This window comes from Anoplolepis gracilipes, chromosome 2 (genome assembly GCF_047496725.1).
Source record: "Anoplolepis gracilipes chromosome 2, ASM4749672v1, whole genome shotgun sequence".
NCBI lineage: Eukaryota > Metazoa > Arthropoda > Insecta > Hymenoptera > Formicidae > Anoplolepis > Anoplolepis gracilipes.
Window position 1 is genome coordinate 3,111,249 of NC_132971.1, and position 27,867 is coordinate 3,139,115.

A 27,867-nucleotide genomic window follows, 5' to 3' on the forward strand; every position below is an offset into this window, starting at 1 on the left:
CGCAAAACCGCACGTGAGATAAACGTTTTTGCACCGTGTCAGAGAACTGTTCGCTGATTTATTGGGCAAATTAAAGAACTTTCCAGTCGGCATTCCTAACCCTTCTCGTCCTCGTTCTACAAAGTGGCTCTAATTAAAAGACTATAAAGAGTCAGCCGCCACGTAATAGTAGCGGAAGCTCACGTACGGCAGACATGGGGTGGTTGAGTGGTGAGAGGGGAAGCGGATAGAAAGCGGAGTTCGGAGGAAGTAGAGGATCTAAAAATGCACGAACGCTCCTTTCATGTCTGACCGTTGATATAACCAGACTCGCATGAAGGGTTGTTAAAGGTAAAGCGCGTGGCGTTGATTCTCGACTCGCGGATATGATGTAGTAAGGGGCATGGAAAGAACATAGGAACGAGGAGAGCAGAGGTAGGGGGAGAATCAGGCTCTACACACGTTAACTGGTTTCTCCAATTATTTTTACATCGGTTTGCGAGTAACAACTGTATAAGGGAATTCTATTGTTAATTTTTGCCGCGTGCGACCGAGTGTCGAGCAATAGTGGCACGCGAGACATGCCGGCAACTCGAAATGTTTCCTTCCCTTCTAAATATCCCTCTTTCGTTGTAATGCTATTTGCTATCACATGTGTAGTTCTAAGACAATTTTATATCTTTCACAGTATATCATGAATCCTTCACAAGTTTATCAATGTAGTAGCGTACATCTTTCGCGCAGAAAACACGTTAGCGAAAAAAATTCATTTATTGGGGAATATAGAAAAGTGCTATATTTTTTGTTGTACGTCAGGGCGAGAACAGCCTGTCTGTCATAATTTATGTATTTGTAATCTTCATAATCTAGGAAGAATGTTTAAGATAGCTTGATTGTAACACAGCGTTTGAGATGTAACATGCACGCAAGAAAGTTAAAATTATAGATTGTACTTCTATTCATTCAGAAAATCATTATTATAACAATTTTCTACATAAAGATGGCCAATATTTTTCCTTTCATTATAATTTCGACGTATTAAAAAAAAACATTCATTACTTTGGAGTAGAAGAATTATTTTATAATGCAAAATATTATAATAAATTTATTTTAAATATCGCGATTTCGACAATATTGTTGGATATATATTTTACATCGATGCAGATTTAATTGATATAGTAATCTAAAATTTATAGATGTGTTTTTGACTTTGCATTAATGACATTGCATTAAAGACATCTCTTCTTGGAAAAATGTCAAGATCTCGGTAATTTATTGTTTGCGAACTCATTGTCAGTTTTAAGAATGCAAGTATACATCTTTCTTACGAATTTGCATATAAGTATTTTGCTTTCAATAAATTTTACGTTTCATATTTTTTTTGTAAATGACGTAAGTATCAAGATATTTGACATTAGAAACACCGATTTTTACTTCGAGGAAAGATTAATTTTACAAATCGTTAAGGAACATCTTGAAAATCTTAGCTTATATAATTCAGTTATATCTTGATGATGTTGCATAGATAACATGCAACGGCGCGTGATCGAAAATGTCGTTGTATCTTCTAGAGGAGTGCCGACGTTACGGCGCTTTTAAGGGCAGCGATCCGGTGCCTTCCTCTTTAATGAAACGAGCGACAGGCTGTGCACAGAAGAGGGGGAGGAAGATGTTCTCTCGGTCGCCCATGTCCCGTGGGGTAGGTTGATGCTGCGTATACCTACTATCTCCTTTTGGGAGCGTCGGGGGAGATAGAACGAGACGACACAGTCACGACGAGAGGGACGGAGACGCGAAACGAGGCGTGTTGGTTCGAATAAGAGACAGATCTATAGCGAGAGGGCCTTGCCGGGGGGATGAGGGAGGAAAGCAAGCAAGCATGGGCAAGGAAGCAAGGCAGGCAAGCAAGGAAGGCAGGCTTGCGAAACGTTACCTATAGCAGTAGGCCGTGGCTGTATTGATCAAGACGAGGCGGGACGGCGGAGCCTCCCTACGCCTCTATTTCCGTTGTTGGCCCTGTTCTTGCCTCTCCTCGTGCTTAAGAGGAAGGGAAGGAGGGTTTCGTTCCTTCGATCCCCTGTTCTACTCTGCCCTTCTTTTCTTTGGTACTGACCGCAACCTCCGTGCTTTCAGTGCTGAAGACGAAACGCCGCCATTACCAACACTGATAGTAGCTGTGGTAGTTGTCTCACGATCAACGTCAACGATCTTTTAAAATCTATACGTTCTCGGATGCCCATTCAGACTGTGCCTGTGCGGAGGATAGTGCAGCGCTTGGTACTCTTTCTCTCTCTCTCTCTCTCTCTCTCTCTCTCTCTCTCTCTCTCTCTCTCTCTCTCTCTCTCTTTCTGTTTTTCTCGCCATCGATTTTTCTCGTTTTCATGTATTCATGCCGTGAATAATTTACACGGATAATTTTGTACCGATTTCTCTTCCCGAGTTGCACCTTCCGTTTGATTGCTTAGGTCCTTGAGTCAAGTTTGATGTTTCCGCATCATTGCGCCGTTTCAGAAGCCTATTATTTATAGATGACCTGTTCAGATAAAGAAGTTTCAGTTCGATGCATTTCACCGGGCCAGAGTTTTTCAATTTGTCGCATGAAAGAAAGGAGAACAAAATTGATTTTACGAATTATATTTGTAGTATATCACATTTTAGAAATTCTTTTTAAAAACGAATATCGGTCATTTGTGCCATATATGTCATGCTTATATATGTCTAACAATATGGATAACAAGAAACAGTTATGTATATAGAAATGCATATAAAGTAAGCAGACGACGCGAGCTCGTGACTGAGAATTATTTTATGCTCATTGTCAGTATCCTGTGTGTCGTCATATCTCATATTTTTCAAAATTTCGTAACTGTATAGAATAAAGCTGAGCTTTATTTCGCTTCTATTCAAGATAATCTGACAGAGATGCTGTTTCGCACGATTTTTTCCTTTTCTTTTTTTTTACTCCTATTCACATTTTGTCTCGCAATTGTAATCCATGGATATTTTCGCAAAATAATACATGTATTCTACGTGACACGAAGATGTTGCCGTTACAGAGTCGTTTATACGACCTATGATTAAAATACACGCATTTTTCGCGTGTAGCTAACTCTAGTTGCAGTTTAGCCAGCTTCCGCAAACGAGTATGTATATAGTTTTAGCCGGACTCTTCCGTGGAAATACCAGAAAATTTTATCTCGCTCGATGTCGTGGCAGGTATAAACGGTGAGGGGAGTAAAAGGAAAAAAAAAATAAAAAAATGCACGGACATCCCGTCCGTATACTGTCCGGGTGCGAACGAACAAGTTTACGTTTCAGCCGTTGCAGATCGAGTAAATGTAGGGAAAGATGAGGGATTGCGGTTTTCGGGTTGGACCGTACTAGGGGAGGGAAGCATGGAGAGGAGAAAAGAGGGGGAGGACCGGAGGGAGAACAGGAGGATTTGCATTGCGGGGACGGGGATTCGTTCGAGGGAGGCGGAAAAAATTTCGCGCCCACCGCGTGTCCGCCTGTGGATGCGCGCGCGGTTCCGTATATTTATGCGATACATTACGTATTCGGGTAAATGACACGTGACTTGATTTACCGGCACCGACAACGGCGGAATAAAACGGTGCGAGAGCGGATGGCTCCGCACGATTCCTGAGTAATGCACTCTTCCCCCCTCTTCCGTCCCTTCACCGCGCGACGTCGACGCACGCACGCACGTACACACGCATGCGCACGCGTTTACGCTATCTGCATTTTAATCGTCTGGTTCCGTTACTAATTAATCATGCCGCGCGACGCCGATGCGTTCGCGGTGTATTTTTCATCGCGATTTATTTACTCACGAACACAAATTATGCCGCCTTATGATCTTGCGATCGCTTACTACTCTGTCTCTCTCTCTCTCTCATTTTACTCCCTTTGACGCGCATTGTTGTAGATTTTTTGCGGAATTCTTCCAAAACTCATCGACGTACATGGCCGATAATATGCTACAACTATATATTGACAACTATTATATAAATCTGTTATATTTATGTTTCATACTTTTGTTGCATACACATTCACGCACACACTCGCACACAGTAAAAAATAAAATGTTAATTTTAACATTTTGTGCATGTCCCAAAAAGTCTACTTTAAATTTTAAATTAAAATAACTCATTTATTGTGTTACTTATTGACAAATTAGAAATGCTAAATAATTAACAAAACTTTATTTTTGTTATTGTGACTTTAAGTGTGATGTAAAAATAATATACAAATTAATTAAAAACTACATGAAAGAGTAGTTACAATGAGTAACTTGTAAGAAATATTGATAAAACATTTTAAAGTTCATAATTACTCGAAGATTTATTTTAACTTTTTTTAGAATGTTAAATTGATTTTGAAACATTGATTGTTTGAAATGATTGTTAATGATGTGTTAAAAGCACTCAAAATAATATTCCATTTCTAAGAGACGTACACAAAGTAAAGTGAAATTATGAAATTGACATAAATGTAACACAAGAAAATTTTAACATAAAGATATAATTTGTTACTATGCATGTATTATTTTGCACCGACTATTCGTTCAAATAAATATACAGTTATCGTGATGTATTATGGATATCTTTTTACTAGAACGAGCGAAAAATCGCGATAATTACAAGAGATAATCATGACCGACTGAATAAAAATTGTGAAATATTACACATTACACGATAACATGGACAAAGTATAACACGACGCTTTTTTAGTTTCAGTAAATAACATGGCAACCGGAGAACATTGTACCTGTATGACCGCAACGTTGATGGGTCACTCTATCAGCCGTCCTGTATTTTGCGGGAGATGTAATCTGTAATAGAGATAATAACGGCAATTTAACAGAATCCAATGTTAGTTGCCCATATCACAGAAATTAATGAATAACAATTGTGATTTTAAACGGTAATTAGATAGGCAAATTGAAACGTAACGTATGCGCTATGTGAACCATAAATTTTGTATTTCCGTATGCGCGCAAGCGAAACGTTTTACATGCTAGACACAATACGCAATTAATCTACCGCGCGACAGTAAAACAATGCATTTAAGGGCTAGAAGATATTTCATCGCCCTTTGTTTCTGGGATTTAGCTGTCTCTTTAACCATACAATTTCGAATATAGTTCAAAAGTGTGGCGTCGTGTCGCGAGATTCTAGTGGCTCACTTTGAATAGCGAACACGGCGCAATGTAACAAACCAGCTTAGAGAACGACGCTGTTTAAATGTCGAAAGTTTCGGCCGGAACACGCACCTAGTTTCATTCTCTCTTGCCTTTCGGCTCCTTAAACTCGTGAACGTACGGCTACGTCTAATTGATGTAGTTTTTATCGACTTACGCACGCCTTGAGCCATGACGTTATTCATTCAGCGCTTTTCGCCAGTCAGAGGGAGGAAAAGGGTTGAAAGAAACCGCATCGTTTACCGGCTTCCACGGCGTGCACTTTGCACCCCCGTTTTATTCTCGCCTTCTTTGAATGCTTTCTACTTAACAGAATCAATACGCTAAAGTGACTCAACTGGCGCAAAAAGAAAACTATCTTAAGTTGCTAAAATAAATTGCTCTTTAAATCTTTTACATGCATATATTTTTAATATTTTTAAATTTAAATTTAAAAAAAATATTACTAATGTAAAAATACACTGTTTTTTTAATCGTGCTTATTATAAATGTACTGAGGAAAGGATTGAAACATAAAAATAGAAAACATATAAATATATAAATATATATAGTACCTATAAATTTCTTAAGCTTGAATTAGATAAATTTCTTTGTTGAAAAATTATTCATTTTTGCGGTATATTTTTTCAAATCAAGACATAATTGATCGAGTCAAGCTAGCCACGGATTAGAAAGTTCACAATATTGTACATGTGGCATATAGACCGAACATATTCGACGTTTGTGACGTAAGATGAAAGCGGTCGCCAGAGGTCTGTTACTCCGCGAGACAAAAGTAGAGGCCAGAGATAGCGAGATAGAAAGAACTCCTTAGGAAGAGTAGTCCGCTCCCCCGCGATCCAGACAAATGCACTCCAGTTGTTTTCCTCGGTTCGTTCCGTTTGGTCTTTATCAAATCTCCTCTCCCGTAGCCGGGTTGGGGTTTTCCACAGTCTAGGAGAAGCGGCCGATAAGGTCCCCCCTCCCCTCCCCCTCCCAGTAGCTCCTCACTTGCGCGCGGATCGTGCTTGACGAAAAAAGGACGAGAAGACGAGCCGGGGGTCGGGGGAAGCCACGATAAATACTTTCTACCACGTCGCAAAACAGAACGGGAGGGAAGATGGGGCATGAGGATGACGGCAGTTTCGCGAGAATGGGGAGTGAGAGGAAAAAGACAGAGACAGAGAGATAGAGAGATTCTTCGCATCTTCGCCACAGAATCGAAAGTTTCCACTCTGTAGGAAGCTCGAGTAGTTTCACCGATCGAGAGGCACTCTACTTGTGCCTTCTCTCTTTTTTTCTCTGTCTCTGCATCGACAGAGAGATGCTCTCGTCAGTTAAAATCGAGCTTTTTTTTCCACCGCGGCAGAAAAAAAAAAATATATATTTGATTATATATTGGATTATCTTGTTTCACAGTTAATACTGTTTTGACGCGTATATTGAAGATGAAATATCACCAATGCATATAACATCGTTTTTTAATTATTTATAACTGAAATTTATTGATGCCTCGCTATTTTTAATTTGTAAGTAATTCTAAATTAAAAACGTGAGTGTTTATTATAGAAATAGATACTGTAATATTGAATAATATAAAATAATAATAGTAAGCAATTAACTTAAACAAGTATGTATTATTCTTGTTTTAATACAATCCATCTTAATTATAACTTTAATTCCTATGAATCGGTCTCAACTTTTATATCCGCTTTAAGCATGAATTATACATGCGCTGCAATGCTTCATACATTAAGGCCACATTAAGAAACGAAAGGGAAGGTTGTTGATTTACGGATTTTTCGCGACGTGCACATTATTTCATAGCTACACCCTCGCACGGAGGAAACTAGCTACGGCTACGGAGTGAAATGCAGACTGTGGGAAAGGGAAGTAAGAAGAGGAAAGAACCGGGAGAGTAGCTCCTATAGCAGACTGGCGCGAGGATGGAGCTGTCCCAACGGAGGGGGTGTGGAATATCGTCTCGGTCCTAGCCCTCTCTCGCTGCCGCGAGCGCAGCTGCCGTACTTTTAATATTGTTCTACCAGACTTAAAATATGAGACTGCGCCACAACTCCGGCCTCGTTGCAGGCTTCGAGGTCCGTTTCCGTCCTCCGGTCCAATCCTCCTTATGAAGAGGGAGAGACGCCCGTAATCTACTTGCGTAATAGCTTCGAAAAATCTCTCCTCCTCCCATTCCAATTCGCGACTCGGAGAAATTACGTAGCACAGCAATAATCACTAATTACCGGAGAACTTTCTCCGGGAGTCTCCTTATTAAACAGCGAGTTCCATTTATCTTGAGGAAAACTGACGATCGCCAGCGCGGATAAGGCACGCGCGTTTCCCTCCCATTTTATTGTAACGTTACACGTCGGACGAACGATAACAGCTATACCTTGTGTTGTTTGTAGCTGTCGTGAATTTGCGCAAAGTATCGCTCTCGATATTGGACGCAAGTGCTGACCGCTGCTCGACCGGATTCGCGAAACTCCGGAGTGTCAACGCTCAAGAGTTTGCTTTCACGTCAATACATTTATCAAGGATATTTTTGCAACCGGCCACAATTCTCGGCGTTGGGTTGGACATTTTTTCCCTGATAAAAAATAGAGAAGCGGGAAAAAAGCGAGCCAGTAGGACGTATTTGTGGCACGCCGAGCGCGCCAGGGCATGAAGTACAGCCTGTTTGTTTCGATACGTCCAAACTACCGTTTGTCTTAATTGTTTACCAAATTTGCTTTAGACCGCGGCACCGCTCTGTCACTCGCTTCGATTCTGTGTGTATCGACTGCTTGGCCGTCCCGTGCACGCCCGGGCTCGCGGATTTGTTTGTTCGCAAAGTTCCGGCGAATTATACATCAGAGGTGTCTGCCACGGTCGTGCGATTCTGCCGCTGCGAAACTCTTCGTCCGCAACTTTGTAGACGCGATTCCGCGCTTTATATACGTGTGTATATACATATATGCCGCATCTGCACTTCTCGGCGATCCCTCGCCGAAACGACTATCCGACAAGATGCATCGCCTTTCTTTCCGACCGCTACCGCGCGGATAGTTTCCGTTCTATATTTTATCGGTATTTTGAAATTCTAGAAGCTGTGGCGTTCTTTCCGAAATTCGACCCGCATGGACTCAACTCGCATTTTGAAATTTTAATGCGCGCTCGACAAGACGTACTGCTTGTCTATGTGATTGGTGTAGACCTCGTTGTCTTTAGTCTGTCTCAAATCGAATTTTTTACACATAATGGAAGCAGTTATATCGTCGGTATATGTATTGTACATGGTTACATTTTAGTTTCGATATTTACTTTTAGCGTATCATAGAAATTTTATTGCCATGTTTAACCCCTGAGGTTTCACTGGAATACATGCTAGGAAACATAACAACATTGATTTTGCGGTTGTAATATTGCTGAAATACATACATGCAGTGGGCGACCTGAAATGTACACAGGGAGTTATAGCAAAAGGAATTAATACACGATATACGAAATAGGCTATACAAACTTTAGATTGACTGGACATAAAATGTAGTCTGTTGGAATTCCAAACTTGTAATTCTGAATGATATATATTCTGAGTATTCAGTCGTATGTAGAGAGAGCGATCTTTAATATAATATAATACACATTTCAGTCTCTATACATATATATATATATATATATATACAACTGTGACATATGTAATTACAAAGCAAGTAATATAAAGTATTAATATTCAAATTGTGAAAAAAAATTATCAATTATTTGTTTCCGCGTTTCTAGTTTTAATGTTTTACAAAAAATTTGATTTTTATATAGGATAAATTATATATTAAACATACGCCGTATATATTAAATATAATAACGTATAATAAACATAATAATAACGGAATATTCTGTGTAATATTTGAATTCTTTAACGCAGAAAGTTTACAGCAATACTTCAAACACTCTTGTTAGGAATAAGTGTATATTGTCATGGAATATTAACGCCGTATCGAAGGCTCTCGACACGGATGCAACGAAGATCGATGTCGCAGGTTTGCTACGCAAACAGGGTTGACGTCTGCCTCTGCTACCCGACAAGAGGACCGAAAATCCCCCGATAAAACGCGTTCGCGAAATATTCTGTGTTGCGACACAAACGAAATGCAAATGGCCAGGCTATGCGTCGCACAGACGTTTGGCAACACTGTTTGGGTTTCGTTCGAGGGGTGGTTCTGGCAGTTGGTAGGCGAACGTAGGGGGTGTACACAAGACAGATAGAGCCAGGGACGTGGGAATACGAGAGAGAGGTAGAGAGAGAAAGACGAGGTGAGAGAGCAGGACAGATCGAGCGAATGAATAAGGGGATGAGGAAAGAGAGAACGAGTGAAAGAGAGATGAAGGGTGAGTGAGGGAGGGCGGGCGGGAAGAGACGGACGGAGCGAGATGAGAGGCAGGCTACGTTGGGTCGTTGTACCACGTCCCGTCCGTCAACACCTCGCCGCCCTCGGCCGGGCGAAACTATAAAATACACGCGACATCACCCACACTGCTGGCACTTTTTGGTACAGCAAACGCGTTATATTCCAGCCGGGTACCCGCCGACGACTACTACACCACCGTCAATGTTCTTCGTTGGACTTTGCATTCGATTCGACGTTCCCTTCAAATCCGCCATATTCCGGATAATCGAACGATGATCCATATATTCACTTTCGCGCGATAACACTACCCGGCTTACTAACGGATAACGAATTTACGATGAGTTCCAGATGATTATCTTCCGCCCGGCGAGACGCGCAGCCGGAATTACCGCCGCTTCGCATTCGCACGCTAATTGAAACGATCCCGGCCCCGTTTCTCCGGGTCTGCGTTCAAGCAATTTCCGCGGACGCGTTATTTCACCAAGTAGGACGGAGGTCGCGACGACAGCTCAAGGAAGTTTCGCCGGCGCACAGCCGACGTCGCCAATTTCGGAGAGTAATTATAACTTGGACGAAAAGCGAAGAGAGGACGCGAAAAAGGGAACTGGTCAAGCGCTCACTAGTCACTTTGCAGTTATTTTAACATCTCAAGATGGTTTTTATGTGCGCGGTTCACGTGTATTTGTGATTTCATGTCGATGTCACGATGCTTGCGTGGTCTTAATTCTATACGGTCATGGCAGTGGAAAAGTCGACGCATTAGAGAGACACGTTTGGACCTATAAAATGGGGAGCGCATGCTTTACGACCCATGTAAATCCTCGTGTCTCCGTATATTTGTTGTTTAATTTAGATGTTTTCTGCTTCGCGCGCCAGTATATTTGACCATATGGTCCATAGTATTTCTCTCGTTGTGCAAACTCGTTGAATGCACCTTGCTCAAATTAATTTCCTCGCGTACACAATACTTGTGACGTGTACGGAGAGATTTTATTTATCGTTGTTAATCTAAAATTATTTTTTAAAACCATTTTTGAAATCTTGAATTATTCGGCATGCTGATCTATCCAAATGTAACAAGCGAGATATTACAATATATAAAGCATGTGATTTTGGTGATTTTTCTGTGAAACTAAAGTAACCGATATTAAACTGCTGCCAAATGGAAGGAAGTCAGAACTGCGGAAAATGAACGAGTGATAATATATCGATCGGATGTAACGGCGCGGTATTGGACATTTGTGATTTCCGCGGAGACCGGTAGACCGGTAGTCTATCGTTGTTGACAAACGAAGGAAGGCTAGGTCGAGACGTCGAATAGGATTTAGACGATCTGAGGATGGAATGATACAGAGGATGGGTTTCCCACACACCGAGGAAATAACGTCGGCAGCCCGCGTCGAATGGCAAACGCTACATAGGAGAGAGAGCGTGGTAGCACAATCAGGCTTGATGCCAAACAGTTCTAGCCACTCCCAACCGGTTCCACCCGTGGGATTGGTTGGCAATTACAAGATGTGCGATAATCCGCAGACTTGGCAGCGGGCGCCACTTGCGTTAACCCACCAAGATTAACACTTACCTACACGTAACTCTTGGCTCCCGCTTGGCTGCCGCTTGCTTCTGCCTCTCGCTTCTTCGTCATCAGCCACCGTGCTATTTCGCCTCTTATGGATATTAATAACGTATCTTCCTGTACCGTTAAGAGCATTATACCGCCTGTAGGACCAGCAAGAACCCAAGTTCTTCAGATCACAAAGAAACGCTTGTCTATTGTAATTTTCTATGCATCCGGAGCGGCAGCGGAAAACCGCAACAAATAGTGAAAGTTTCTGCAATGTCATGAAGTATTAATCGCGATTTTTTATATTTCCATCGATGCATTATATTTTTAATAATATCAACAGACAAGGTTTTCGATATCTTTTGGAAAAAAATGTATCTCTTGCGATATTTCGTATTAGATGTAAAGTTGATTAAGCTGTTACAACTTACTATATTTTAATGCGACGTTTAAAGTATCCGAGATCGATTTCGACTGTTATCAGGTTCCATGGTGGAGTCGTAGGCTTCCGTGGAGGTGCTCTGTGTAACTCAACCAGAGGAGAACTACCGGGGGATTAAACTTGCTCTTGCTCTGGCAAAAGTCCCTGAATCTTGCGGACTATGTCGGTCGACCCTCAGCCGCAGAACTTAGATTTATGCCGCGAAACCCTTGGAATTACCGAATCGAGGATTTATTTCTCTTTTTGCTCCCGCGTTCACTTTCTTCACTTTTGCATATCTAGCGTATACATAGGCAAAACGCATCTAATCCCTCGGAAGCAAAAACGCAAAAAGCAGCACGGAACAAGCTAATATATCTTTCTCTCTCTCTTTTTTTTTTTTTTTTTTTTCTTTTTAAATTACGGTAACACAATGGTAATAATTCTTAGCTAAAGTCAAATTCGCCTCGGCTATTGTTGTCTTTCTTGATATACCAAGTTATTTTCACCGGAATACAAGAGATAGCATGCAATTCTACTATTATGTCAGCATGGAGCCAATGAGAGTCATAATCGTTACCGCCATTTCCTGTAGTATATACGTTACGACGATATAGTTAAAGAACTTTTAAAGTCTAGAGTCCGACGCAGTTGCTGTTTCGCGAGATAGATAACTGGTTTCTAATTGTGGATTCTCAGTTTCATTTACTTATCGATTTTCCACGTTTCGACCAATGGGAAGGCACTGCGTTATATCGTTATACCGCATTTGGCGACGTTACATTAGTCTCGTAATAGACAGGCCGTGGTTAAATGTCTACTCGACCGGAAGTCAGATAGCAGATTGTCACGTATAGCACTATAAGCCATGATTAATTTCCATTCGAGAAGCCGCAAGAAGTACTTGTATTAACTATCAGATCTTGTTTCTCGAAGAGTATCAAATCAAAGAATAATCTAGTATGTGTTTGCACGAGTGTGTGTATATATATGTATATATATATATGTGTGTGTGCAAATAATGTACAATTTATGTTGAGTCTATTTTAAACGCTTTATAATTCGCTGCAGAATTCTGTTTGTAATATTATGTATTACATATCCTAATATTAAATACATATTTTGATATGTGTGTATATATTTTACATACCTATATATATGTATTTCAAGTCTTTAAACATTTTCTGTATTATATGTAAATGACACAAAATTACAACACAATTCTATTACGAATTATAAAATAAATCATCTAAAATCAGAATGTTAGACGTTTAAATTTTTCTAAAATTTATTTATACACCAATTGAATAATTAATAATTAATTTACGATTTGTTCACGACAAATATGAGATAAAAATTCAACATAAATTTATCTTAACGATCTTAATTCGCTTAGGAATTATCGATACATTTGGCTGCACTCCAATCATAAATTACTAATTTTCTTTTATTATTTTTGGAGCATTAATCTCACGTTCTTAATTTTAAAATAAACAGAAATGACAATCTAAAAAATAATAATAATAACAACAACAAACAGAAAGAACTCGGCAGTATTTTTTACACTTGTCGCGCACATCAGATGCGGTGAGCCGCAGGAACTGCAGGAAACATTTATGACTAATGCAGACCGTGTCAGACACCTTAAAGGTTAGCATGCACGTGAACGATTCATCGAAGCGCGATTAACAAGATATACTTAGCCCGCGGCGCGACAACTTTCGTATACGGAATTAAATGGCGCCTTTAAATTTTAAAGGGTGCCACGGCGACGTTTGAAAAGCGTTTAAATTGGTCGGAGACGCAAAATATCCAATCTCTTTTGCTAAATATGCGGCATAATGTTTTCGTGTCTGAATCGCACACGGAGACAACGTAAGCAAAGAGGATCGCAGAGGAAACGCGGAATCTACGCGGTCGAGACGTGTCGCGAATCTCTGCAGGCTCTCTACCGTTTTCTCCGTTAATTTATGCACATGCACACCTAATTAAAACGAGGGCACGAATGGTGTCGCGCACCTGTGTTATCATAACGACTCGCCGCCAGTTTTCCGTCCTTTTACTCGATCGTGAGTTTGCTCACGGATCTTGGCGACTATCTCATCTTCTGTTACTCTTTTACTCCTTCGTCTACTTCTCTCTCTCTCTCTCTCTCTCTCTCTCTCTCTCTCTCTCTCTCTCTCTCTTGTCTTCGTGTTGCGATAGTTAAAAGACTCCAACGGGAAAATTAAGAACCATCACGAACGAACGAAGCGCGAGATGTTGGTTCGTGCCGAAGGATTTTAACCGTACATCTCTGTGGGTTGATGCTGCACTTTTCTCTTTTTGAAGGTTGTCACGACTTGTGAAATATTTATTAAGCGACTTGCTATTTAAATTTCCACGATTATTAATTAAACGGTTCTTATTAGTACAAGCTAGGATCTATAAATATAATATACATTAAATTCTTCACTGTATTTAAATATACGTTGTTCTAATTAGTCTATTCTACAAATAAAAACTATTGTTTTTTAGAATATAAGATGATAATTGTTATAACAATAATTACACATTAAGTAAAATAATTTTTTTAGATTTTTTTTCCCTGTGTATTATCGTTAGAAAATACTGTATTTGACTATGTTGATTATTGAAATGTTTGAAATCACAGGGAACAATTCTCTCTGCCAACTCTCGTATCTGAACTAATTACGTACGTATCTCTGTAATAGGATCTGTTGTGTATTGCATCCATTTCGATATAATCTATCAATTCCGCTGTATGAACAGCTTATGTGACATACAATAATGTACATACATTTGATATATTTCCACGTTTTGATTACTATGCAACACAGTATAAAAAACTGGATATTCAAGCTACCAGCTGATATTCAGTTATTGTTTACATTTAACGCTAGATAATTACGCGAACGAACTCTTCGTTTTTTGAAACCATTCTCTTATTTTCCTACTATGTCACGATATGATTTACAAAAGTATGAGACGCACATATATTCGGCGTCCTTTTGTTGCGCGGATCAATCCCGAAGATTATTCACGGTATCGAAAAAAGTTATCGTTACTCCTACAGCCACGTCAGAGAGCATCTATTATTATGGAAATGAATTGCCATCGTGAAAGAAGGAAGAAAGCCCGTCACCCTAAGTTCTATCAACAAGGCGGGAAGTCTAACGCCGTCGTCGACCAAAAGATAGAGCACGCGCGATGCACTAACGAGATACAGTCATTAGACGTATTTACTTTACGAGCGTAGCCGGGCTTCGGGAGGGTCCTGATGGGCAAAAATTCAATAGACCTCCACGCGATAGAACACGGTTCGCTGGCACTGTTAAACGGTCCTCCACTCACGTAATGCCCCGCCACTTATAACGGGCAGAAGACGGAGGAGAGAAAGAAGGAGATTGGACAGCCAGATATTATATAAGTTTTATAACCGGGCTCGCGCGAACACCCCTTCTATGAACACCCTTCTATCTTAGTATTGTCGGAGGGTGTTGTTGTTTTCGATTTACGTCAAGACATCCATTATCATTGATAACTGCTTCCGATTTATTTCAAACTGTATAGAGACAGTCTTAGAAAATATGATTTTATATTTTATGTTATGTATATCAAGTAATTTTTACGATCACAGATTATTTTATCTACAAACAGAAATACATTACAAGTAATTTATATTTTAACTTTGAATTTTCTGAGCAATATTTTTTATGGTTATCAAATTAATTGTATTCACTTTTCAATTAAGTATTATTTAAGTATCAGAGTGTAAAAGAGAAATCGATGAAATAAAGCAGGTAAAATATCATTATATAGGATCACACAAACGTTGTACTTTAATATCTCGAGAAACTTTGGTATTAGCGGGAATATTTTGCTGATTGTATACCTATAAACGAAATAATATCATCAACTTCTCGCTCCGCAAACTTTTCGCACAACGTCGAACGTAATGCTTGAGCAATATATATACATGTACATATATATACAATATATATCGCTTCACTTTTCTTTTTCTGTTCGATTTTTCTTGCGTTCCACTTTCGCAGCGGGTGAGCGTGCACGTAACCACGAGCCGGTAATTTGCGAAAGTACGGACGTTTGCTCAGGCGGAGGGACGACTCGCGGAATATAAGAGCGCGGGACTTGTTGCTGGTTCCAAGCGGCAACCCGGAGTCCCGCAATATACCGGAGGAATTCGATGGTTTATTGGCTTTTCTTGGACGTGGTAGAACAACGGGCGGAAGAAGAGGAAAGAGAAACGACGTCGCGAGCGGAAAGACGGTGAAGGAGAAAGAGAAACGAGAGAAAAGAAAGGACAAACCAAACAGTGAGAGAGAGAGAAAGAGAGAGAGAGAGAGAGAGAGAGAGAGGAGCAAAGCAAGAAAACACGAAGGAACGAAACTCTAGTGACTATAGACCGCGGCGTCGGCTTGTTTATGGGAGTGCCGATGCGCACCATCTGCTCAAAAAGACTTGTTGTTCTAAATGTGTACACTTCGCGTGCGTCCCCGGTGTGCATAGACTAGTTGGCACAATGAAATCGCCTCATCGTATCTCGTTCTACGCTTCTACGTTTCAGCCCAGGTAGAGCGCGCAGGTCACCGCTCTTTCATTTTTCGACAAACGCCGGTCGAGGGGAAACCTTGTCTCGCAACGACGATTAACTTGTCGTCACGGATATTCCAGGACTACAAATTTTGTTACCACGCAGCGATTGCGCGGTAGAGATTCGCGTGTTGCGTGTATGATCGTTTGATGAAAAATGTTTACTACAATCCGAGAACAAATTGCGAGAATGGTATAAACATGTTTACGACGACACTGACGGGTCGGACGTGACATAATTGACATCGTAGAAGCCTTAAAAGTAATTAAGCGCATTAAGTCGACGAGCAACAATATTGCGCTACTCCGGTTCCTTTCTTCGGTTATCTCTACTTCTTCCACGCGAGGATATCTCGACGTCGGTCATCGCTGTCATTGTCAACGGCATCGTTGTAACGAGTGCGCATCGTGGTATAGGGAAGTCTATTTGCGTGGGCGAGAGCGATGGTTGACAATCGCTACCGTGCCAGGGTAGCACGCCTACTGCGTTTACTCTTCGGAGGAAACAAAGAAGGCTCGAAACAGCAGACCGGGCCAGAAAGGAGTTTCCAGCGAGCGCCTCGTCGCACAATGGCACAGTTAGGGTTACAAGCTTCTTGACGACTTGCCAAGTCGCGTCGTTGACAACGGCGCGGCCTGGACCCTCGCTCCTTTGTCGCCGTCGCCAGCTAGACGTTGCACGACGGTGACGATTGCTCCTGCAAGCGACGACGCGATACGGGGCGACGCTGGGCGGCGTCGACGTCGGGGCGTCGTCGTCGCCTTCGACGGCACAAAGCACTCACCACTCTGCTTCGGTTCGCCTTGCTTCTGCCTGCTTGGCGAGCCAAATCGACCGACGACCGCACGTCGACGTTTGATCCGTTGGCCGGAATTGAAACGGAGCCAATGAATCTGCCGCGAGCGGGATTGCGATCCGAAGAAATCAAACCCAAGGGATATATCGCCTCGTCCGAGGCGCTTATACCTTTTTTGCCCTTCCGGGGGAAAAGTTTGCTGAGAGCGATGAGAGGGATATATACCTCGTTTGCGCGATGAGGCGGATTTAAGTACCTCTATCTTTCAAGAATGCCACAGATAACTTTTTTGGACAGCATTCGTAATTCGCGATCTTGCTTGCATCATGTAGTTTTTCTCGCTCGATCATATATTTTATGTTTGATACGGAGTAATCAAAAGGGAACGAGAGGAAGAGAGAGAGAAAGACTAGTCCTATGTAGTAGTCCTAAAAACTTTACTATCTTTTAAGATTACTAGGATCATTTTACTGGCGACCAACTTGTATAAACTACAGTATGATACATTTGACCTTATCGAATTTTCGCAACGCATACACATTTCCCTAAAGTGGCCTTATTTTTATATTCACCACAATATGAATCCCTTTCACATCGTTACTTTAATCATATACAATAACTGATCTCTCCTTACAGGGGAAAATATCTTACTTATCAGAGAGTCGCATTATCGATGTGCAAAGTCGGCCGCATGACTTGAGATTCCGCGGTGGTATTTCAGCCGTGAATTATCGAAATTGCACTTTAAGTCGAATCTGATTCCATGGTAAGCTGAAGCCCAGGCGATTCCAGGAAACGTGTCCGCTTACCTTGTTGAGCTCTCACGCCGCCGCAAAAAGAGAATCCAGGCGGTTTATACCCTCACAACACACACACACACACACACACATACACATACATACATACGCTCGCGAAAAAGAGGCTCGGGAAGAACACACAACAGTTGCACGTATATTCGATGCTGCCGCGCCAACATATACATACATATACACACATGTACGTGGAGGTACCTTGCGGACAGATGCCGGAATGGAAGTCGAGCTTTGGGAAAGCCGTGCACGTAGCCACGGGGGATAGAGGCGTAGGTTGGCTTGGCAATGATCGCCACCCGGTGACTGTGCCAACCATTAACGGACACGTGTCTCTATCTGGTCCTTGCGCTGGAATTGCGAGATTTATCGTCCGAAATGACACCGCCGAAGGCTCGGTGTATTTTTATCACACGTTATCGATTCGCTCGCGTATTAGTTTTTCGTCGATGGACACATATATACGGCAACAGTTAATTATCGCCAAACTTGTATACCATATACCCAGAGCGCTAGAACGTTTCGTTCAACGAGTAACGATAAGGCACGCTTATAATGTTCTGCGCTTTCCTAAAGGGTTGACTTTCTCTTGAACTCTCGAGTTGCTCGCGGGCGGGTTGAGATTACCCTTAAATGATCGTTAAACGATTCTCTCTGAAGCTCAAAGTATAACAGACATTTGCGTGTATTTTCTAGCTCAACTCTGGAACTCTGCAACTGCAACTTTGCAACTCTATAAGATTCACAGAAGCAGAGATATTTTCTGTCAATGAGACTGCTTTTTTATGCAAACTCTCAATATATACAGACGAAATAAAAAAATGTTTTTTCATAACTATAAAAAAAATGCTTTAGATTTGTTGAAAATCGCAAAAAAAATCTTTCATTTTACGAAGCGAATGGTCTGTGCAAGATTTGTAATAGGCAGATATAGTCTTTTAAATGGTCCAAGCTATTAGTAGCGTGCATTGCCAAATCTCCGTCAATCGTGTATGTTTTTTCAAATCGTAATCAATATCACCGCCAATATCCGTTTCAAAAGACACAATCGTATCGGTAAACTTATTGTTATCGTGATAACGGCGTTGCTGGCTTCACTGGCGGGTTTAATGTTATGCGTTCGCAAATAACGGCTCGATTCATTTTAGCAGCAGAACCCCACAGTGGTTTGTCAATGGCTCGATAGCGGCGTCGGCGCTCGGCTGTTCCGGTCATTAAAACTTGATCCATCGAACTATTTGTCCGTCCGTACACGCTGCAATCCCGAAAGTCTCGTTTTTCACGATATCGCCTCCCCGACGTGGTTCTCGTTCACATTTTTTATGCGGTCGCCTATACATCATCGTAACGGTGAAAGCGAAGCGCGACAGATAATTCACGTGAACCCGGACAGCGCTCGTAAAGCTGATAAAAGTGGCAGGATGACTTATTTTAATTGAAACATTCGTAATCATTTCCTGATTGATTTGCGTACATATGTGACAGCGACATATGAACAAATATTCAAAATGTTACATTTTCGTGATAATATTGACGCAAAAATTTTTTTTTTGTGTCTGGAATAGAAATTTTGTTAATTTCTAGATTAACGATTATAAAAGGATTATATAAAGTTTTTATTTTAATAATCATCTCTATATTTTTGGAGAGAGTAGTTAAAATATCTATTTATAAATAAATGACGTTGCTTGAAAGCTACACCGATATCGGCTGCATAATTAAATAACTTTGCAAGGTACAGTAGATATATTAGTTCATTAAAATGTGTCTCGCAAAATTTTTATTTGCCGCTTTTGATTCCAAGTATTCGCCATTCTGTCGTCACGGTCTCTCTATACAAGTTTTCGCCAACGATACGAGTCGAACATGCTCGATACTATTGTAGCTTTTATTGTCATGCAAAAGTCCGAGCTTATGCTCGATGTGGAGCAATTCGGCAGTCGGTTGGACACAATAGACCTGGACAATCGGCCCGGTACAAAATATGCAAATTCGGTCGACGTCGGGGCCGACCCGACAAAAACAATAAACGCGAACGATTGCATGTGTTCATACATCGATGGATTCATAAAAATATCTATGCGAACATGGGCACGGGTTAGAGGGACGAAAGCGGAGATCGGGCCAAAGAGGAAAGAAAAAACGCCGCGCGGTGTGAGTGGAAGTATTATTTAGCCACTGTCAAACTGTCCGTTGGTTAAATTTTTTTATGGATTGACTACTAATGAATTTAGTCATTTTTCTGTGAACTTTAACGTGTTGATATTTTCTTCAAATTTTTCTTTCAATCTACCGAAGATTCCATCTCTTGCGGGTAATAATAAATTTTTTATTCCGGCTAGTCAATTTATATGTACAATTTAAACTGTAAAAAGATTAATTAAACACATGGAAATAGATCGACAAATTTAAATTGCAAGATTTCTCTTAAATGACGCGATCAATTCTAGCTTTAATTTAAAGTTAATTTATTAAAATATACGTTGAAATATTGAAATGTTGTGAACAAGAATAATATTTGATTGAATTTGTGCTCAAAAGAAATTTTGATTCTAAATGTTTCACAAAGAATTTAACGCTTTTGACATTACATATGTATTTGTGTATCGATAGTGAGCGAGATGTGCCTCGATAAATCGTGTTAGAAGTATTTGACCATTTGTTTCACCAAGTGAGCCGAACCTATCTCTATCTTATCTGCGTCGAAAATCACCACCGCTACAAATCGCGTGACGAGCGAAAAACGTTCGACGAGAATTCCGAGGATGCAACCTCTCTCGCAGCGACGGGTGAGAATAAAAATGGCGCAGATTGGGAAGCGGATAGAAAGAAGCGAATCGTTGTCGGATCCCACAGGCCGATTTGACGGGTACGTTCCCTTGATGCTTCTCACTCGTCCGTGCCGTCACTCCTTCCCTCTCTTTCTCCTTCCCCATCTTTTCGTCGTTTCGACCATTTGCTATCGTCGCTTGTAAATATGAGCGGTCCTTCATTCGGACAGAGAGCAATAGCCCTAACAACGTCTTCCTGCCACCGTGCCCAGACGTCCGTTCAGCGTGACGGCGGTTTTCCTCCGTTAGGGAATGTACCGCCATTCCTTTCCTCAGGATGGTAGACTGCGGGAAGAGAGAGCGAGAGAGAGAGAGAGAGAGAAGCGGCCGGATGGTTGAGAAGAAAGGGACGAGAGGCGAGAGAGCCGCGAGGGAGGAAAGTCCCCCGACAATCAACGTCTATGGCGCCGCGCCATCGTTCTTCGCATTTTACGTGGTGCCGTAAAAGATGCTTGTTACGAGCAGCGAACGGACAAAATGACGGATCGTAATAACGTTCTCGTTCAGCCGACGGCGGCATTGTAGACCGATATCGCAAGGTCTGAGACGACGACGGTCATAAACAATCGAGATAACCGAAAATGATAAATGAATTTGCGAGTCGCTAGATCATTCGTCACGTTTTGACTCTGGATTATTATAATCTAAATAAAACAAAAAGTATATTAGATATTCATTTATAAAGGAATATTGACGTATATTATAATTAATAGTGTATGACATACGCGTATGATATTCTATTGTAGATACAATAAAACAAATAGTATATTATTTTGGTCGATAAATTTTAACTGGGACCAAAATTAAAACCACGCGTTACAATTAAATTCTTATGATTTTAGCCGTTTAGACACTTTTGACACGTTGAGTTATTTTCTATCTGTCTTCGTGGTTGGACAAATTGCAGCGTAATAAAGTTTTATGGCACACCTCGGTTGCGTGCGGATTTCTTCTACGCGTATATATTATACGTAAATATACGCGTCTATATAAAAGATACGCCCGTCCGTTGCTTGTGTGTCCGTATAAATTGCCGAGCTCACTTAGCCGGCCAAATTTATTCCAATCCCGTAATCCGCGCCTATTCATATAGATGCAAATCGGAGAAACGTGTGCCAAATTCGTACGCATCCTTCTGGAAATGAGATATCTCGTGGGGGGAAGGATAGCCTACCGTAGTTCGCCGTGCAAGCTATATCTACCGAGAATGAATTAATCCTTGCTGGGAGAGTGGAGAAAGAGGGCCGGCGCGACCTGAGTAGAAACCGGTGTAATACAAACGCATTGTCATGGTCCCACCGGAAGTTAACATTCGGGCTTTCGAACGTATACCATACCACACGGGCATTAGGATATGCGACGCACGGGCTCGTTCTAGCCATCGTGAATTATTAAATGCCCGAATTAAATGCCCACGCTAGTCATTAAACTGGCATAAGTCACACTTGCATTCTAGCGGCCGCCGATGAAATATTAAGCCAGAGTTCTACAGCGACGAATATATCACGAGCACTCTATTATATCCGCGACCGTTTATTCGACCTTCCACATGCTATTTTACACTGTGCAAACATATACTGTACTCATGCAGCTGTAAAAGCCCAGTGAGACTCAATAATCAAAACAATTCATTTAGTCCTTCAGTCTAAAGTTATTCTTTATTTATTATTATACTTTATTTATTTTTATATTATATGTTATAAATGAATTGTATTATTATACATGATATATATATATATATATATATATATATATATATATTTATACGGTATACTTATTATATGTGTATACACATAATGTGACATTTTCTGAGTGTACTCTGTTATGCTTTTTGATATTAAATTTTTCAAACACGAACATAAATATCATAAAAAAAAATCAAGATTATTTTTCTCATCTGTTTTCGATATTATTTGTAAAATTACCTACTTTAAGAACTGCAGAAAACAAAATATTTTATTTCGGTCCTGAATTAGTCTGACATTTACATCTGACGTCAACGCTAGAAAGACCAACGAGTTGCCTGTAAGGCACATTTCCATCGACACGCGGTAGGCGCAACCCAAGATGTCTGGGGAAATGAAGCTATGCGGGTCGGACCCGTTTCATCTTCCTGCAAATAATTTAATCCCAGCTAAGTACATATTTATGTCTGCACATAGGTAACGCGTAGAGTAGGGTAGGTAGCAGAGGGTTGTAGATATATAGGCGAAATACCTGGCTTAAGACTATGTGCTCACCGTTCTATATAGTGGAACGTCGCGTCACACGGTCTGGTGTCATTAAAATTAATAAACGCAATTTGAAAGAGCTTAATTGAAGAGTCTCGACTCGGCGCGTAGAGTTGTACCAGTTCGAAAATTTGTTTTGTCAAAAAAATACTTTTTTATTTGGAAATTATGTGTGTGATATCGAAGACTTTTTTCCCATCTTTTCCTTCTCGTTTCTCTTCCTGTTTATCCTATCGTTTCTTTCTTCTTCATCTATAGCGACATACTCAGCAAAGCAGTTGAAATTGGACGTACATCCAAGACGCTTCTGAATATCTCTGAGAGAAGCTTTCTCGGAGATTTTCCGGGCGCAGTATTTAATTTGGTCGTTGTAAGAAGAAGCAGAGCGGAGAGAGAAAGAGAGAGAGAGAGAAAGAGAGAGAGAGAAGGGGGGGGGGGAGAAGGATGGAGGGCAGAGAAAAGGGCGGAAAGGTGAAGAAGAAGGAAAATGGAGGAGATACGAAAGAGCGGAAAGTAGCAAAAATGGGGGGTAAGATAAAAGTAAAAGTAGGAGAGAGAAATCTTACTTACGATGAAAATGCTTCGGCAAGATAGCCCTTACGGAGACTTAATAACTTTGTAGGTGGACTATATTTTTTTTACGTTTCTTTTACTCGTGACTTTCAAAAACCAGATTTAAAGTAAGTGTCGCAGTGCCGTCTGAGAATCGCGTTTTGAATAAAAATTGCCTTCAATGACAACATTTTACGTTAATGTCCCGCTCTATGAAACGTATTTATAATAGAGAAAACAGGACGAAGGAAGCGAATAGAAATGCTGGAGAAGACGAAGGCTAGCGTGATCTAATAATAATTGCAATAGGGTCAATTAGATGGAACTGCCATTTAAAGTACCGCCAAGTATTGAATCGAGATTTCAATTCATGAAGGATACTAATAACCGTCTATTAAGTCGAGCGGCCATATTTTATATTACATTTAACGTTATTCGATTCGATTATACTCTATTTTTACTGAATATATACAATCGATTAGAGAAGAAAGATGATTTACAAAATGACGTTATCATTTATAGCGCTTTTAATAATTCCTTTAACATGATTCAGTGGAATTGTCGATTTGGTTATTGATTGACTCAACTGACCAGGTCTATTTCTATCCAGTGTGGGTCAAAAGCGTTTCTCAAAGGCTGACAATCTTTGATCGAGTTCCGCCTTTGATCGGAACAGAGGTTTGTCGACGAGAACGATTTCACAGGTCACATGATACTGCATCGTATAGGGGTCTGATAGAAAAAAACCATACAAATAGTTACAATAAAGCCAGATACATGATTTAGCTAAAAAGTAAAGTGAAATAAAAGTAAATCACAAATTAACAAAATATTTCTATTTATATAATTATTTTTATAATTATATGAGATCGATAAAATAGGAAAATTTCAATTAGTTACAAAGTTTATTCACCGCAAAATGCAGTTTCTTTGCAACACGTTTCTTCAGCACTGCAAGCAATTGTCGTGAAGGTCGATGACGCAGAATACCATAGAGTGGGTTTCTAGTTCCGTTTCGCACGACCACTTCACTTATGCGCACTCGTCGGCTTTATGGACCGAGACTTCGTGGTTGCGGTAGAGCGAGAGTCTTCTTTCTCTCTTTCTACTCCCTCGTCTTTGCGAGAGAACTTCCGACTCAAACCGTTCCGACATTACGAGGCTAACTTTTGCAAAGTGCATGAGGAGAGAATAGAATTAACTCGACGTCTGATAATAGCGCGGTTGCTAATCGCCGGGAAGGCGAACCGGCAAAGACGAAATAGGAACGGATGAATATTCATTCGCGCTCATCGACGCGGAAGTCTGAGCGTGTGGTCTCGTAATATATGCATTCGCGACATACGTTCCTCGGTTGGAGCAACGATACGATGTAGAATACTATGGCAGGTTCTCCGGCGAATTGGACGGGTGATCGCCTTCTTGGATCAGCAACACCACCGCTCGCCGCTGTCGGTTCAACGGATGCAGCGAATGTAGGATATACATGCAGCGGGGGGCAACTTGCTGTTATCGATATTCAAAAAGCCCGTTTTCGACGCAGGGTGTCCGGTGTGTCGACGATAAACGCCGATACTCCGTGGACGAGGCATCAGCCTTCGTTGAGCCGGCGCCACCTAGCTGCGGTTATTTGCATATTTCAATTTCCTCTGCGCAATACCGAGGGGGTGCCGTCGACGTGCGGCTGAAATACATGGACGCGGATACCCGCACACCCTCGCACACCACCTTTCTCCCTCGCGCCAAACACGTGTGCGTATTTCGTTGCTCTGTGTGTGCGGCGACGGTGTATGTGTTGCGAGGATCCAATGGAGAAAATTCCGTTGTCATGGACAACCATTACCACTCCGGGATATCGTGAACGTAAGTACACACACTTCGAAGCGGAACTCTTTCAAGAATGTATGGGTGTACTTTTACACGTTATACAGAGCTACAACGCGCGCGCATCTTGAAGGCGGTGTGTATATCTGCGTATATATTTTGTGTGTGTGTGTGTGTGTGTGTGTGTGTGTGTGTGTGTGTGTGTGTATGTGTGTGTGTGTGGGGGGGGGAAGAGAGTATGTACCATCAGTTGGAAACGCTCCTTGTTTTGCCACGGCTATATTACCTGCGTTCCTATTATAAAAGTCATTTCGCAGGACACTCTTCCCTGCCCATTGTACTGGCGCATTTCAATTTTCACCCAAGATGCAAATTCCACCTCCATATAGTCCCCGACAAGCCGGTCGACGCCGCAATGACGACTTCCGTATATTATAACGGATGGGTGACGTGCGGGCGCGGTCGGTGGGTGAGTCCGCCGCTGGCTCGTTTCGTTTCAATTCATTAGGAGAACCGTAAAATTTACCGGACTGATACCTGGTTAAGAGCAATTTGTTTGGCGCGCGCTCTTTCTTTGACTCTACAGTCGACAAACTTTTGCTCTCCTTCTCTGTGTCACTTGGGAGCTTTTACTTTCCAATTTTCGACAAGCAATGTTGAGATGATTCGAAGGTTAAAAAAAGAAGACGTTCCCTAGACAATGTCAAATTTAATTTTTTGTCGCGATTTTAAGCTTGCAAATAACACAATTTACTTAAACAACCTTAAATTCTTCAAATTTCTACCCGAAATTTTTTCGTCGTCGTAGATTATTAATAAATGTTATTAATTATTATTAAACTCTAAATTACATATCATATAATAACAAATAAGAAGATACATACATATTCAGTGACCGATATCAGGAATATTTAACGTTGTTATTTTAAAAAAGCACGTCGACAGATCGATTGTATTCCTCTCGAAGTTTACTCGAATGAACGAAGTGGATTTGCAGCATCCAACTATCCTCGAAAGGTATGGACCGATATATGTATAGGCATGGTGGAGCGTCCGACAGAGCGAAAGGACGAGAGATGAAAACGGCGACTGTCGGAGAATGAAAGAGAGAGATCTCGTTGTATCGATCGGCGTCATAAAATCCATTTTATGACTTGGACGTTGTCCAGTGACTGGTGTATTAGCCGTCGCATTGCCTCGCAAATAAAACGCTCTTCTACTCTTGAACCCCCTTTACCCCTTTAACCACCTCGCCTGGCCCTCGTCGACGTCGGACGATGCCATCAACTCTCGTTTGTATTTCCCTCCCTCTTTCTCTCTCTTTATCCACATTCTTATCTACAGTCTGTCTGTCTGTCTCTTTTTCTTTCGCGATACACGTCGACAAGTTTATAGGTAAAATCTCACGAGTTAGACAGTCTCCTTCATGGTCTCATACCTATTGTAGTTTCGTCAGTCTTTTCACATACCGTCTCCAGTCATGAGAAAAGAATCACTTGATTATCTACCTGCATCTTCTACGCTTGTCTGACGACGATATTTGTTGCCATTCGAATCAGTGTAAAACAGTCCATAACCAAGTTCATCGGATTTGCATGGATGTCTCTGTCGTGTATTTCTCAAGACGAATAAAAGCTTTCCTAGATCACAGCGAATCCTCAACAGATCTTTTCGCGTGTGATACGTGAAACTTCTCTTCTTGCATATATTTACAAAATTGTTTCGCTACTATATACATATACATCCGATTCACATACATTATGCAAATATTAATAATAATTGCATTGCAATAATTAGTATCACTAACAGAAATTTTGTTCCGTTACATGAAAATTTAACTCTATATTTATGTAGCATAAATTAAATATAAAAAGGTAATGCAACATTATGCGATATATTTATATCGTATTTAGTTTATCATGTTATCACAATTTTATATCAAAGAATATTTTTACATTTTATCACGCTTTATATTTATATCAATTTGACTTTAATAATTAATTCGATTTAATTTGCATACACGATTACCTGTACTTAATATTCAGTCATTGAAGGATTTTACGCATGGCGCATCGTGGGCAACTTGTATTAATGTAACAGCACCGAAATGTAGGACGATGGTCATTTCGTCAAATTGATCTTGCAGCTGGGACCAAAGTTCGCGGTTGAAAATAATTAATCTTGATTGATTTAATTATACATTTGTCCGTTAAAAATTAAACACCTATGGAATATGCTACTTGCATCGAACGCACGATCTCGTATTTTTGTTACATATTTTTTTATGTGTTGTAGAAATATAACGATACAAGGAGACAAATACCTATTTACTGATTTCCGGATTAGATTATCTATATCGTCGTATATTTCCACGCCTCCTACATTTGTATGCATAAAGTTGTATACGACGAAACTTCGTCGTTGCACGCAAGTGACTATGCGCGTACCCGATGACAAGCTGTTTCATTATCTCGAATCAGCGAATTGTTCCTACATCACCGATGCGGCGAACATACAGCTGCTTCATCTGCAATTTGCACGAGGCAATGCCACTCGACGCTTCGCTGTCAAGCTAATCGTAAGCCTTATCGTAATTGCAGGTGCGGGACCCGCCAGACGCGGCATAACTACATCGAGATGTGTATTAGAAGTCGCGGCATAATCGCGTTAAT

The 27,867-nt window shown here is 40.9% G+C and overlaps 1 protein-coding gene and 1 long non-coding RNA gene across 8 annotated transcripts in view; one reads left to right on the forward strand and one right to left on the reverse strand.

Annotated features, from left to right (window-relative positions):
* The window catches only part of LOC140663148 (uncharacterized), a 304,620-nt gene that overhangs the window by 77,597 nt on the left and 199,156 nt on the right, over window positions 1-27,867 (reverse strand). For both annotated transcript variants that reach the window (XR_012046232.1, XR_012046231.1), the window contains exon 3: window positions 4,750-4,813. This is a non-coding gene — a long non-coding RNA (uncharacterized lncRNA). The remainder of the gene's footprint in view (window positions 1-4,749; window positions 4,814-27,867) is intronic.
* Window positions 1-27,867, forward strand: part of LOC140663146 (CUGBP Elav-like family member 3) — a 353,573-nt gene that overhangs the window by 28,298 nt on the left and 297,408 nt on the right. The window lies entirely within an intron of this gene.